The following is a 12711-nucleotide window of genomic DNA, read 5'->3' as shown; positions in this document are numbered from 1 at the left end:
TGGTGCACCACAGGGTTCAATACTGGGTCCTCTCATCTTCACTTTACATGTTGAGTTTGGATCATTATTTTTCTAAAAGTCATCAATTTCATGGTTTTGTTGAACATGTTTATAGTAAAGTTCCACTGAAGTCCAGTGATTATGACAGAAGGTTTGTCACATGTGGAGTTTTGGTGTCAAACACCTTCAGACTTTGTGTGAGTCTAGAACTTAGATCCTTGTTCTGTGTAATTGATGAAAGCAGCTGAATTTAAATCTCTCTGTTCTGCCTCTGATGTTCACCATCTAGTATTTGATCAGACTCTCTTTCCTCACCAGTTGACGTTGGTAGTAGTGTTGTGCAATAGTGCTTAAAAAGTGTTACCATAGAATGGTGTGCCTTTAGGCACTCAATAAATTTGGTTATCAAAATAAAATATAAACATTAATGTATATTAAAAATATTAAAATTAAATCATAAACAGTTTTCCTATTTTAACTGCATGAAACTTAATACTGACTGTCCGTACAGGATTTAACTGTGTGTTGGTTATGGCCGTGAGGAGCGAGCTCTTGGTCGCCTGTGTCCCGGCTCAGAACTGTAATGATCTGCGGAGCCAGGCTCTAAGTGGATTTCAGAGACGCTGTCATTGTGTGCTCGGTCATAACCATATTTTGAACTGTACTCAGAGATGCTGTCGTCATTTTCTGAGTAGAGGTTGTTTGTCTGGGCCAGAATGTCAGAGTAAGGCTTCCTGCAGCTTCTACTGTGGGAATGCCTATCTCTGGGAACTTGATGGACAAGGCAGATACGCTCTGTGTCCCCACGCTGCCTGCTGTCACCCCCCCTCGCTTTGTGGTGAGGGTGAAGTTTCGAGGCTGTGGATAAATGTGACACCTTGGTGTTTGTTCTGACAGGCTTGGTTGCACCAACTGTAGCCTTGAGAGTGATAACAGTTTACCAAGTCACCTGTGACATCTTTCTTCTCTTCTGCATTGAAGGTTTTCCTTCCTGTGTCATCAGTACAACATGTGTGTGTATACATGGATGTAGGTTACGTAAGAACATGGCCTTGAAGGTGGGATTTTCATCTAGGCCTGGTTCGTTCTTTCCCTGAAAATAAACATGCCTCAAACGTCTGAAATAATCCTTGGGATTTTCACAAAGTGAATGTTTAATTTCGGATGCTGTGACAATGGCTGTTATCTCATCAGCAGTAGAAGAGAATTCCTCGACTACTGTCAGGAGCTCTCTGTAGTTACTGGTGACACTGGAAGGAAGTGACTGAATTAACTTGTGAACAGCTGTAGAGCTGGTTTTTAACACAAGTCTAACCTTCTCTCTTTCTGTTGCATTTGGCACATCACTTAAGCTGAGATCTAGTTCTCTAAAGTAATTATCAATGTTGTGATCACAGTTGTCTGGATCAAATGTTCAATATCTTTAGCTAGAAACTCCAGCAACTTGAAGCGCGGACGCTGTGAGGTCCGGCTGCGTGCATCACCTGCTACAGGTCTCTCTGGTTGAGGGGGAGGTGCTAAAACATTTTTGAATGTTGAAGTCCCCCCTTTCGAGAGTTGTGCATGGAAAAATGTGTCATGCATCAGTGGATGAGAAGTGTATGAGGCACAATGTGTTCTTGAAGATAAACTACATGTGTCATCAATGTCAGTCTCAGAGTCAGAAAGATGGGCGGTTAGGAAGCTGTTACCTCTTCCTGTCAGTGGAGGATCAGAAAGTGACTTCATTCCCAAAGACTTCGGGTCGGATGGGATTCTGTCCCATCTTGGGAGTGAAGAGGGAGTTAACTGTAAACTATCAGAGGAGTATGAATCGGAGTAACCAGAATCACATTGGTTCAAAAACTGATGTGAGGCCACGCCTTCTAATCTAAGTTTTAACAATTCCTCCTTGTGTGAAAACAGATCTGACTCTGCTGAGTGCAGGTCTTCCAAATAGTGCAGAGTATTCTTACTAGCAGTCTGAACCTCCTGGAGGAGAAAAGCATTTTGTGCTCTAAGGGCATTTACCTCCTGTTCCATGGCTGCTGTGCTCTGACAGGCAAGGTTGATTTGCCTGTGGAAATTAAGAATCATACATCTCAACAATGGACCCTTTGATGCTGTTTGTGCATCACACCTGTCATTAAGTAAAGAATCTATTTCTTTATTACACTCATTGAAGTTCAACTTGTTGATGAATTCAGGATAGCTAGGGGTCAGGCTTGGTGCTAGGGAAGAAACAAACTGTTCTACACAGGGATTCTCCATTGTTGGGTCTGAAATTTAAGGATTAGATTTAAGTTTATAAATCAAAAACAGTGTGGTTGGCTTTGGTGTTGCGATGGCAGACACCTTGTAGTGTGGATTTGATCATACACTAGCCTAACCAAAACTATGGTGAGTAAAACAATTCACCAAACTTTGTATCACAATAACTGATATGCAGGGCAGTAACAGTTAGGGGTTCTATAAATTCACAGGGCTGTGAGCACACTGTGGCTCTTTCTCATGTTCTCTTATCCAACTTGGGCTGATATGCTAGGCAGTAACAGCCAGGTACAAGCTCTGTTACATAGGGCCGGTGGCACGCTATGTCCTAATTCAACAGCATTTAACAGTTACAGGCAATTTCGCAGCTTGACCAGTTAACATTGAATATGTGATATTCAAATGTTAAAAGAAATTCTTAAAATTTCAACAAAGAACGTTCAACTAGAATTATTAGCAACAATGGCAATCTTTTAGGGTAACACTATGATGACTTAAAATGGTAGTTCTTAATAATTAATTATTAATAAACATTTAATTTATGAATAAATAAAATTTCACCACAATGCACTTGTTTTTAAATACGGTTGAATGTCTACTCCGGTAGCAGACTAGAGGAATTGAATTCAAATCTTTGGTTTTACTGAAAATTCCAAATTTACTTATTAAAACAGATTAACATTGCTTAGTCATGATTTTTTTTTCAACTGTACTCTGCCTTACACGGGGCACCATTCATGTTGTGCAATAGTGCTTTAAAAGTGTTACCATAGAATGGTGTGCCTTTAGGCACTCAATAAATTTGGTTATCAAAATAAAATATAAACATTAATATTTAAAATATTAATATTAAATCATAACTTTAATTGGTTAAAGTTGTCTCCCGGAACACCACCCTTCAAAGAAGGGAAAAGATAGCCAGTTTATAGAATAAGATCAGTCTCATTTAGATCTAGTTTGATTAGAAATCTCAATATTTTACTATTAAAGATGATATAATGAACAGTGAAGGTTATGGAGTTCTTAACAGTGTAACGGTTGGCATAATTCCCTTATGCAACATTAATGACAGAACATTTGTGAAAGAAGAACATTTATTATGAACATAATAAAGTATAAAAACACAAATTACTAAACAATCAAACTAACAAGGAGGTGTATATGAGTGTTTGTATGAATGTAAATTTGGGGGCCTCCCAAAATTGCTGACCTCACACCTTTCTAGAATGCTGTCAAAATGGTGGTTTAATCCCCTAAAATAAGAGTCCCACCCCCCCCCCCCTTCTTCTGAGGTGGCTTTACGGCCAAGGGGGATTGTTAAACTAGGTGAAATGCTATGCGTGTCTGTGTAGATCTTAACCAGAGAATGCCAGAGTCAGAGAGACCTACAAAGGAAGTCTGTGAAGGGCCTATCTAACATTAGCTTTAATATAACTTAGAACACAATATCAGAAACACATATTAACATTATAAACACACACAGAATCAAATAAACAGTCTTGCTTAGCGTAGAATAATTATTAAGCCCAGATTGTTACCAGTCCGAGGGACAAGGAAAAGAGGTTGCTGTTCAGTAGCAATTCGGTGAAGTCTCTGGTTGGTCGAGAGGTTTCTGCCTTAGCGGTTCTGTTGAGCTGTGAAGCTCCGTTGCTTGTTGAAGTTTTCCTGCAGGACATCGCGTCGCTACAAGGAGTTTGTAGAGCTTGAAGGGCGAGGAGATTTCCTTGAGAAGGTGAGCTGGAAGCTAGACCTTTGACCTCCTGTTGTTGGTGGGAAGAGAAGTGAAGCTGGGGCAGCCCTAGGTTTATATATTATATATATATATATATTATATATTATATATTCACAAAAACCAACAGTAGTGATGCAATGATTTCCACTCATCATTAGGTTTATAAAACATTATCATCTCATGTTTCCAAACCTTGAAGAGGGGATCCATCTTTTCACCACCTCAGTTACCTTTGTTGAAGTTCAGGTTGAACAAGATCCCTCAAATACAAATCCCATCTGCAGCTAGAACAAACTGTTGCTCCCAGTGTGGAGGAAGAGAAAGTCCAGATCTAAGAGGAGACGCAGAGATTCAGGGAGGAGCTGAGCTGCTACTGAACTATAGAAGAGAGAGGAGCTTCCATATTCAGACCAGTTCAATCTACAAAGCACCAACATCACCTGGATTCAACATGCTCTCACTGCATCAGGCTCTATCTTCTCTACTGCTTCTCTCCACTCTAACAGGTTTGTTACATTATACAGAACAAAAAGGGTCAATTCCTAAAACTTCACAGAGTGAATTGTGTTTGAATCCTTAAACAACAGAGTTACTTTTCTCCTTTAGCAATCAGCTGTGAAGAACTCACACCGGTCCACAATAAAGAGTTCAGTGCAGAAGGCAGCTCTGTTACTCTGTCCTATAACTCCTCCAAAGTGAACCCAGGGGATTATTTCTACTGGTATCGACAGAATCCAGGACAAGCTCCAGAGTTCCTCCTCTCACACTCTGCTTCAGGACAAATACTAGCTGCTCCAACCTCTGGACTGAAGATCCAAGTGGAGCAGAACCAAATCCACATGATCATCTCCTCTGCTGCAGTGACAGACTCTGCTGTGTACTACTGTGCTGTGAGGCCCACAGTGACAGGAAACTACACAACTCTGTACAAAAACTCCAGCTGCCAGAAGCCTCCTCTCCTCACTGCTCACCTCAGCTTCTTCCCTCCACTAGAGGGCGATATAAGTCAGTAGGTGTGCGTGATAACTGCTGTGAGGAGACCACGTGTCAGACTGAAGGTTGAACCTCAGCGAGTTCCTCCTGTGGAGTTAAACCTTGTTGTGGAGATGGAACATCGGCTCTGGATGATTCTTGCTGCTCTGGTCTTTAGTAAGAAATAAAACACAACATGATTCCTCGTGAAGCAGTTGAACATGTTACTGATCTGGTGTCAGTCAGAAATCCTCTTTCTTGATTTGTCTCTTCCTCTCCATGTTGTGTTGTTCCTCAGAGTGTGATGGAGACGACTGAGTGATGCAGCCGAGCGGAGGCCTCACTGCTGCTGAAGGAGAGACACTCACACTGGGTTGTACTTTTCAGACCAGTGATCCAACTCCAACTCTGCTCTGGTACAAACAACAAGTCAACGATTTCCCAAAGCTTCTCCTGCAACGCTTCTCAACACAAGCAGATAATCCAGCAGAAAGAAAGAGGGACAGAAGAACAGATGCTGCTGTCAACCAGACCTCATTTCCTCTGAAGATCCAGAAGCTGCAGCTGTCTGACTCTGCTGTGTACTACTGTGCTCTGCAGCCCACAGCGACAGGAAACTACACAACTCTGTACAAAAACCTGTGGAGCAAACACACAACTCCACATCACAAGTTTGTGTGTTTGAGCTGAAAGCTGCAGAATAAAGCGACGTGTGGTTTAGGTGTTGGTAACAAGCAGTGATATGAGAGGACGCACAGAGAGGGAGGAGCAACACTGTCAAAGAGCAGAGCAGAAAAGACCTCCTGCTGTGCTGCATTCAATATCTACAGCAGACCTCAGATAGTGTCTGTAAGATGTTCCCTCTGCGTCACGCTGGAGTCTGGCCTTTGTTTCTCTTCATCCTGAAAGGTCGGTCAAAGCAGGAATAACAAATGTCTTCAGAGGATCTGTTTCTAGAAACCACTGGAACAGACAGTCAGAGTTTAACATGGTCTTTAACCACATGTTTCTGTTTCTGTAGGTGTCAGCTGTGATGAAATGACTCCAGACCAGACTGCAGAGTTCAGTGTAGAAGGCAGCTCTGTTACTCTGTCCTACAAGTTCTCCAGGACAATGACTGGTAATGATTATTTCTTCTGGTATCGACAGAATCCAGGACAAGCTCCAGAGTTCCTCCTGTACATCTCAGGGTTCAATGTGACAAGAAGGTCAGATTCTCTGAAGTCAGAAACAAGGTTCTTCACTCACCTGTCAGGAGATGATGTCAAACTGCAGATCTCCTCTGCTGCAGTGACAGACTCTGCTGTTTACTACTGTGCTGTGAGGCCCACAGTGACAGGAAACTACACAACTCTGTACAAAAACCTGTGGAGCAAACACACAACTCCTCATCCTCCACTAGAGGGAGTCACTCACTGTTTAACCTCAGTGGTTTGTGATGACGTTTGTTTCACAATAAAACAAATTCTAACAATCATCAGGTTCTGTAGGATATTTCTTAAATGTGTGGTGCACCACAGGGTTCAATGCTGGGTCCTCTCATCTTCACTTTACATGTTGAGTTTGGATCATTATTCTTCTAAAAATCATATATTTCATGGTTTTGTTGAACATGTTTATAGTAAAATTCCACTGAAGTCCAGTGATTATGACAGAAGGTTTGTCACATGTGGAGTTTTGGTCTCAAACACCTTCAGACTTTGTGTGAGTCTAGAACTTAGATCCTTGTTCTGTGTAATTGATGAAAGCAGCTGAATTTAAATCTCTCTGTTCTGCCTCTGATGTTCACCATCTAGTATTTGATCAGACTCTCTTTCCTCACCAGTTGACGTTGGTAGTAGTGATGCAATGGTTTTCACTCATCATTAGGTTTATAAAACATGATCATCTCATGTTTCCAAACCTTGAAGAGGGGATCCATCTTTTCACCACCTCAGTTACCTTTGTTGAAGTTCAGGTTGAACAAGATCCCTCAAATACAAATCCCAGCTGCAGCTTGAACAAACTGTTGCTCCCAGTGTGGAGGAAGAGAAAGTCCAGATCTAAGAGGAGAGGCAGAGATTCAGGGAGGAGCTGAGCTGCTACTGAACTATAGAAGAGAGAGGAGCTTCCATATTCAGACCAGTTCAATCTACAAAGCACCAACATCACCTGGATTCAACATGCTCTCACTGCATCAGGCTCTATCTTCTCTACTGCTTCTCTCCACTCTAACAGGTTTGTTACATTATACAGAACAAAAAGGTTCAATTCCTAAAACTTCACAGTGTGAATTGTGTTTGAATCCTTAAATAACAGAGTTACTTTTCTCCTTTAGCAATCAGCTGTGAAGAACTCACACCGGTCCACAATGAAGAGTTCAGTGCAGAAGGCAGCTCTGTTACTCTGTCCTATAACTCCTCCAAAGTGAACCTAGGGGATTATTTCTTCTGGTATCGACAGAATCCAGGACAAGCTCCAGAGTTCCTCCTCTCACACTCTGCTTCAGGACAAATACTAGCTGCTCCAACCTCTGGACTGAAGATTAAAGTGGAGCAGAACCAAATCCACATGATCATCTCCTCTGCTGCAGTGACAGACTCTGCTGTGTACTACTGTGTTGTGAAGCCCACAGTGACAGGAAACTACACAACTCTGTACAAAAACCTGTGGAGCAAACACACAACTCCTCATCCTCCACTAGAGGGAGTCACTCACTGTTAAACCTCAGTGTTTCTTATGATCCAGTCCAGATTCTTTGTTGTGATGATTAAACAGACGAATGACCAGCAGATTATTTTATATATAAAACAACAGAAAGTCTCAAAGATGACGAGATGCTGAGTCATGTTCACTGTGTCATGTGTTGTTATACTTGAGGCATCGACCTATATTGTCCCGTCTCTGCTGTTTTATCTTTAAAGTTGAAACTGGTTCAAAACCACAATTGGACAAATCACAAGACGTATAATACTGAACTCTACTGTTGCAGTTTCATCGGTTTCCCTGAAGCTGGAGTCGTCTCCACGTACGAATCGTTTCACAGCAGTGACAGGTGGTTAGCTGGCCCCGCCCACTTCGGTCCAACTCGACCAATGAGATGGTTGGAGTGTCCAGTGCAGAGATGTTGGAGGAAGTCAAAGCACAATGAGCTGGATGTTGAGGACGACTGTGCAGCAGAGAGGCTGCTGAGTGGTTTCATTCTCCTGCAGTGGAAGAACATTGTTCATCTGTTTGGCTTCAACTACGAAGACTAAGACATGTTGCTTCACCTCTTTGTGTTTCTATCTCCCTTCATAGGTGAGTTCTACAACTAGTCTCTGTCTCACTGAACCTGTGGAATAGATGATATTTGCCTGTTTCAATCCCATAATGATCTTTGTCTTGACGTCCTGTGTGATGTAGTTTTGACCTCAGCTCCAGTGAAGCAGTTTCTGTTAAACTGTGTTTTGGTCTCAACCTCATGAACAATGTTGGTCTGCTTCACTCTCTCTTCTCTCTCAGGACTCAGAGCTGCAGACACAATCTCTCCTCTAGAAAAAGAATTCAGTCGACGTGAAGGACAATCCGTCAAACTCACATGTGAATATGAGACAACATCAGATCGTGTTTTACTTCACTGGTACAGACATGATTCTGACCTTCAGGCTCCTCAGTTTCTTCTCTACAAAGGAGCGAGGTCATCGAGTCAATATCAACATAATCCTGATAAACGATACAAATCAGAAACAACCAGATCATCAACTGTAATGACCATCAGCCAACTAACCCTGGCAGACAGCGCTCTGTTCTACTGTGCTCTACACACAGTGATACAAAGAGTAGAAGAGGCTGTACAAAAACCTGAGCACACAGATCTGCCTCGTCTCCAAAGAGGAGGGAAGTGGGATTCAAACCACCGCCTCATATCAGATGGATTCTGATCATTCCGGTTTCATCAGAGTCATCGTGGTTACAGCTGCTGATGAGAAACCGTGTGAGGATTCACATGAGCAGCAAATCCACGTCAGTGACAAAGCACCTGGACGATGCATCAAATAAAAGACAACATGTCAAATATGATCCACCACTGACTGTGGAGCACTGAGTGACCAGCAGCGCCCCCTGCAGCCACATGAGGGGAGTAACTCTGTTGGGCTCTGTGTCTGATGAAGAGATGTTCTGTTAGAACAAAGTGAATCAATGTGTTGACTGAGTCCTCCCACTGGATATTACCCATGATCCTCTGCTTCCTGAACCTGAAGAGCTGCATCTGGAACAAATCCACTAAACTGATCAGAATTCTTAATTTTTCACAGTTTCCTGCTGAATATTGGAGATTTTTAATAACTTCAGAGTGTTTTGAACTGATCTCAGTTCAGCTTCACTCTTCAGCTGCAGCTGGTTGAGACAGTTTGAGACTCTCAGTCAGTTCTTCTCACAGGAGATGGAACCCACTCACCAGAGCAGAGCTGGACCACCTTGTACGCTCACACATTGTGTCGGACCCTCAAATCAAGCACCCTAGATTCGGGTGCAACAGGCTTCAATCCTAGGACAACATTCCGAGTCTAATATTCTTCTATACACTAAAGGTCACCATCTTCTGTCAAAACAACCAGCTTCTGGTCCAGGTTCTGGTCCAGGTTCTGGTCTTCAAGCTGAGTTCACCCACACTCCTCCGCTCCCTTCACTGGCTACCAGTGGCTGCCCATATCCGTTTCTAAACATTGGTACTTGGTACTGTGCAGCGAACAGATCAGGTCCAGTCTACATCCAGGACTCTCAACCAGCTGCAGCTTCACTCTTCAGCTGCAGCTGGTTGAGACAGTTTGAGACTCTCAGTCAGTTCTTCTCTCAGGAGATGGAACCCACTCACCAGAGCAGAGCTGGACCACCTTGTACGCTCACACTTTGTGTCGGGCCCCTCAAATCAAGCAAGGCCCCCCCCCCCCCCTTGTATCAGAGTCAATGTCTCAGTGAGTGAAGCGATGGTTTGAGCCCTGAGTTCTGAGCAGCTGTGTGTTCATGTGCAGCCACTGAGCAGCAGCTGCATTTAAAGAACATCTGGAACTGGAGAAGCTCCAGACAAGATCCTGGGTTCCACCTTCTTCAGAGTCCTCATTGGAGGATTTGATCTTCCACAGCAACTCCACTTTGTATCTGAGCCACAAACACTAAAGTGGGAGTTTATATTCAAGAGGAAAAACTGTGTCAAAGATCATAAGAAGTCAGATGGAGCTGAAATATTGATTCTGAGTTAACGTGTTCTCTTTCTCATAAGAGATATAAAAGAGTCAGAGGAGCTTCACAACAGTTCTGGAGCAAAGTGAATCTACAGCAGATGTGAAGGAGGAAACTGTGATGAATCAAACACTGAGGACATAAAAGACAAGATGCAGTGGGACAGGAGACAGAATGAAAAGTGTGCGAGGGGTAGAGTTGTGAGTCGGGGCTGAACGGGGCCGAGACTCCTCCTTCTAATCTGAGTCCAAACACAGAGTCACAGCTTCTTTCCTCTTTCTACTCACAGAGACTCACACTGCAGATATGAAGCCTCTGTTCATCTCACTGCTGCTGGCTGCTCTGTGTCCTGGTATGAACACAACTCTGTGTGTCTGATATCAACACAACCCGGTGTCTCTGATATCAACACAACTCTGTGTCTCTGATATCAACACAACTCTGTGTCTCTGATATCAACACAACTCTGTGTCTCTGATATCAACACAACTCCGTGTCTCTGATATCAACACAACTCCGTGTCTCTGATATCAACACAACTCTGTGTGTCTGATATCAACACAACCCGGTGTCTCTGATATCAACACAACTCTGTGTCTCTGATATCAACACAACTCTGACCTGACTCACGCTGATGCTGTTACTGTTGTTTTACAGAAGGCAGAGCACAACAAGACATGGTGCAGCAACCAGGAGGAGACGTGACTGCGACTGGAGGAGAAGCAGCAACACTTGGTTGTCGATACGTCAGCAGCGCAGCAAGTGTGTCTCTCCTCTGGTACAAACATGAAGGAACCAACAACCCAACATTCATCCTGAGCCGCTTTCAACTGGGAGACGGAAACACAGCAGATGACTTCAGAGAGAGATTTTCATCCACACTGAATTCCACCTCGAGATCATCTCCTCTGAAGATCCAGAAGCTGCAGCCGTCTGACTCTGCTGTGTACTACTGTGCTCTGCAGCCCACAGTGACAGGAAACTACACAACTCTGTACAAAAACCTGTGGAGCAAACACACAACTCCTCATCCTCCACTAGAGGGAGGCATCTCATCTCATCTCATCTCATCGTCATCCGCTTATCCGGGGTCGGGTCGCGGGGGGAGCAGCTCAAGCAGGGGGCCCCAGACTTCCCTTTCCCGGGCCACATTGACCAGCTCTGACGGGGGGATCCCGAGGCGTTCCCAGGCCAGTGTTGAGATATAATCTCTCCACCTAGTCCTGGGTCTTCCCCGAGGTCTCCTCCCCACTGGACGTGCCTGAAACACCTCCCAAGGGAGGCGCCCAGTGGGCATCCTTACCAGATGCCCGAACCACCTCAGCTGACTCCTTTCTAAGTAAAGGAGCAGCGGCTCTAATCCGAGTCCCTCACGGATGACTGAGCTTCTCACCCTATCCCTAAGGGAGACGCCAGCCACCCTTCTGAGAAAACTCATCTCGGCCGCTTGTACCCGCGATCTCGTCCTTTCGGTCATCACCCAGCCCTCATGACCATAGGTGAGGATAGGAACGAAGATCGACCGGTAGATCGAGAGCTTTGCCTTGCGGCTCAGCTCTCTTTTCGTTACAACGGTGCGGTAAAGCGAACGCAATACCGCCCCCGCTGCTCCGATTCTCCGGCCAATCTCACGCTCCATAGTACCCTCACTCGCGAACAAGACCCCGAGGTACTTGAACTCCTTCACTTGGGCTAAGGACTCATTTCCTACCCGGAGTAAGCAATCCATCGGTTTCCTGCTAAGAGTCATGGCCTCAGATTTAGCGGTGCTGATCCTCATCCCAGCCGCTTCACACTCGGCCGCCAGCCGATCCAGTGAGTGCTGAAGGTCACAAGCCGATGATCCAATGAGGACCACATCATCCGCAAAAAGCAGTGACGAGATCCTCAGACCACCGAACTGCAACCCCTCCCCACCACGACTACGCCTCGATATCCTGTCCATGTATATCACAAACAGGATTGGTGACAAGGCGCAGCCCTGGCGGAGACCAGCACCCACTGAGAACGAAACTGACTGGCTGCCGAGGACCCGAACACAGCTCTCGCTTTGGGAGTACAGAGATTGGATGGCCCTGAGGAGAGACCCCCTTACCCCATACTCCCGCAGCACCTCCCACAGTTTCTCCCGGGGGACCCGGTCATACGCCTTCTCCAGATCCACAAAACACAAGTGGACCGGATGGGCATACTCCCAGGCCCCCTCCAGGATCCTTGCGAGAGTGAAGAGCTGGTCCGTAGTTCCACGTCCGGGGCGAAAACCGCATTGTTCCTCTTCAATCTGAGGTTCGACGATCGGCCGAACCCTCCTTTCCAGCACCTTGGAGTACTCACTGTTAAACCTCAGTGGTTTGTGATGAGGTTTGTTTCACAATAAAACAAATTCTAACAATCATTAGGTTCTGTAGGATATTTCTTAAATGTGTGGTGCGCCACAGGGTTCAATGCTGGGTCCTCTCATCTTCACTTTACATGTTGAGTTTGGATCATTATTCTTCTAAAATCATTAATTTCATGGTTTTGTTGAACATGTTTATAGTAAAATTCCACTGAAG

At 44.5% G+C, this 12711-nt stretch overlaps 1 long non-coding RNA gene across 1 annotated transcript; it reads right to left on the bottom strand.

The window, feature by feature from the left end:
* Nucleotides 1-3326: 3326 nt before the first annotated feature.
* On the bottom strand, nucleotides 3327-6278 carry LOC128454575 (uncharacterized). The gene is made up of 2 exons (XR_008341633.1): nucleotides 6203-6278; nucleotides 3327-4313 (listed from the first exon to the last, which is right to left on the bottom strand). It is a non-coding gene; the product is annotated as an uncharacterized LOC128454575 (long non-coding RNA).
* Between the last annotated feature and the right edge of the window lie 6433 nt (nucleotides 6279-12711).

The sequence above is a fragment of the Pleuronectes platessa genome, chromosome 13 (genome assembly GCF_947347685.1).
Source record: "Pleuronectes platessa chromosome 13, fPlePla1.1, whole genome shotgun sequence".
NCBI classification, from domain to species: Eukaryota; Metazoa; Chordata; class Actinopteri; order Pleuronectiformes; family Pleuronectidae; genus Pleuronectes; species Pleuronectes platessa.
Note: the sequence above shows the minus strand (reverse complement) of the source record. Positions and strands in the feature narration are given on the sequence as shown.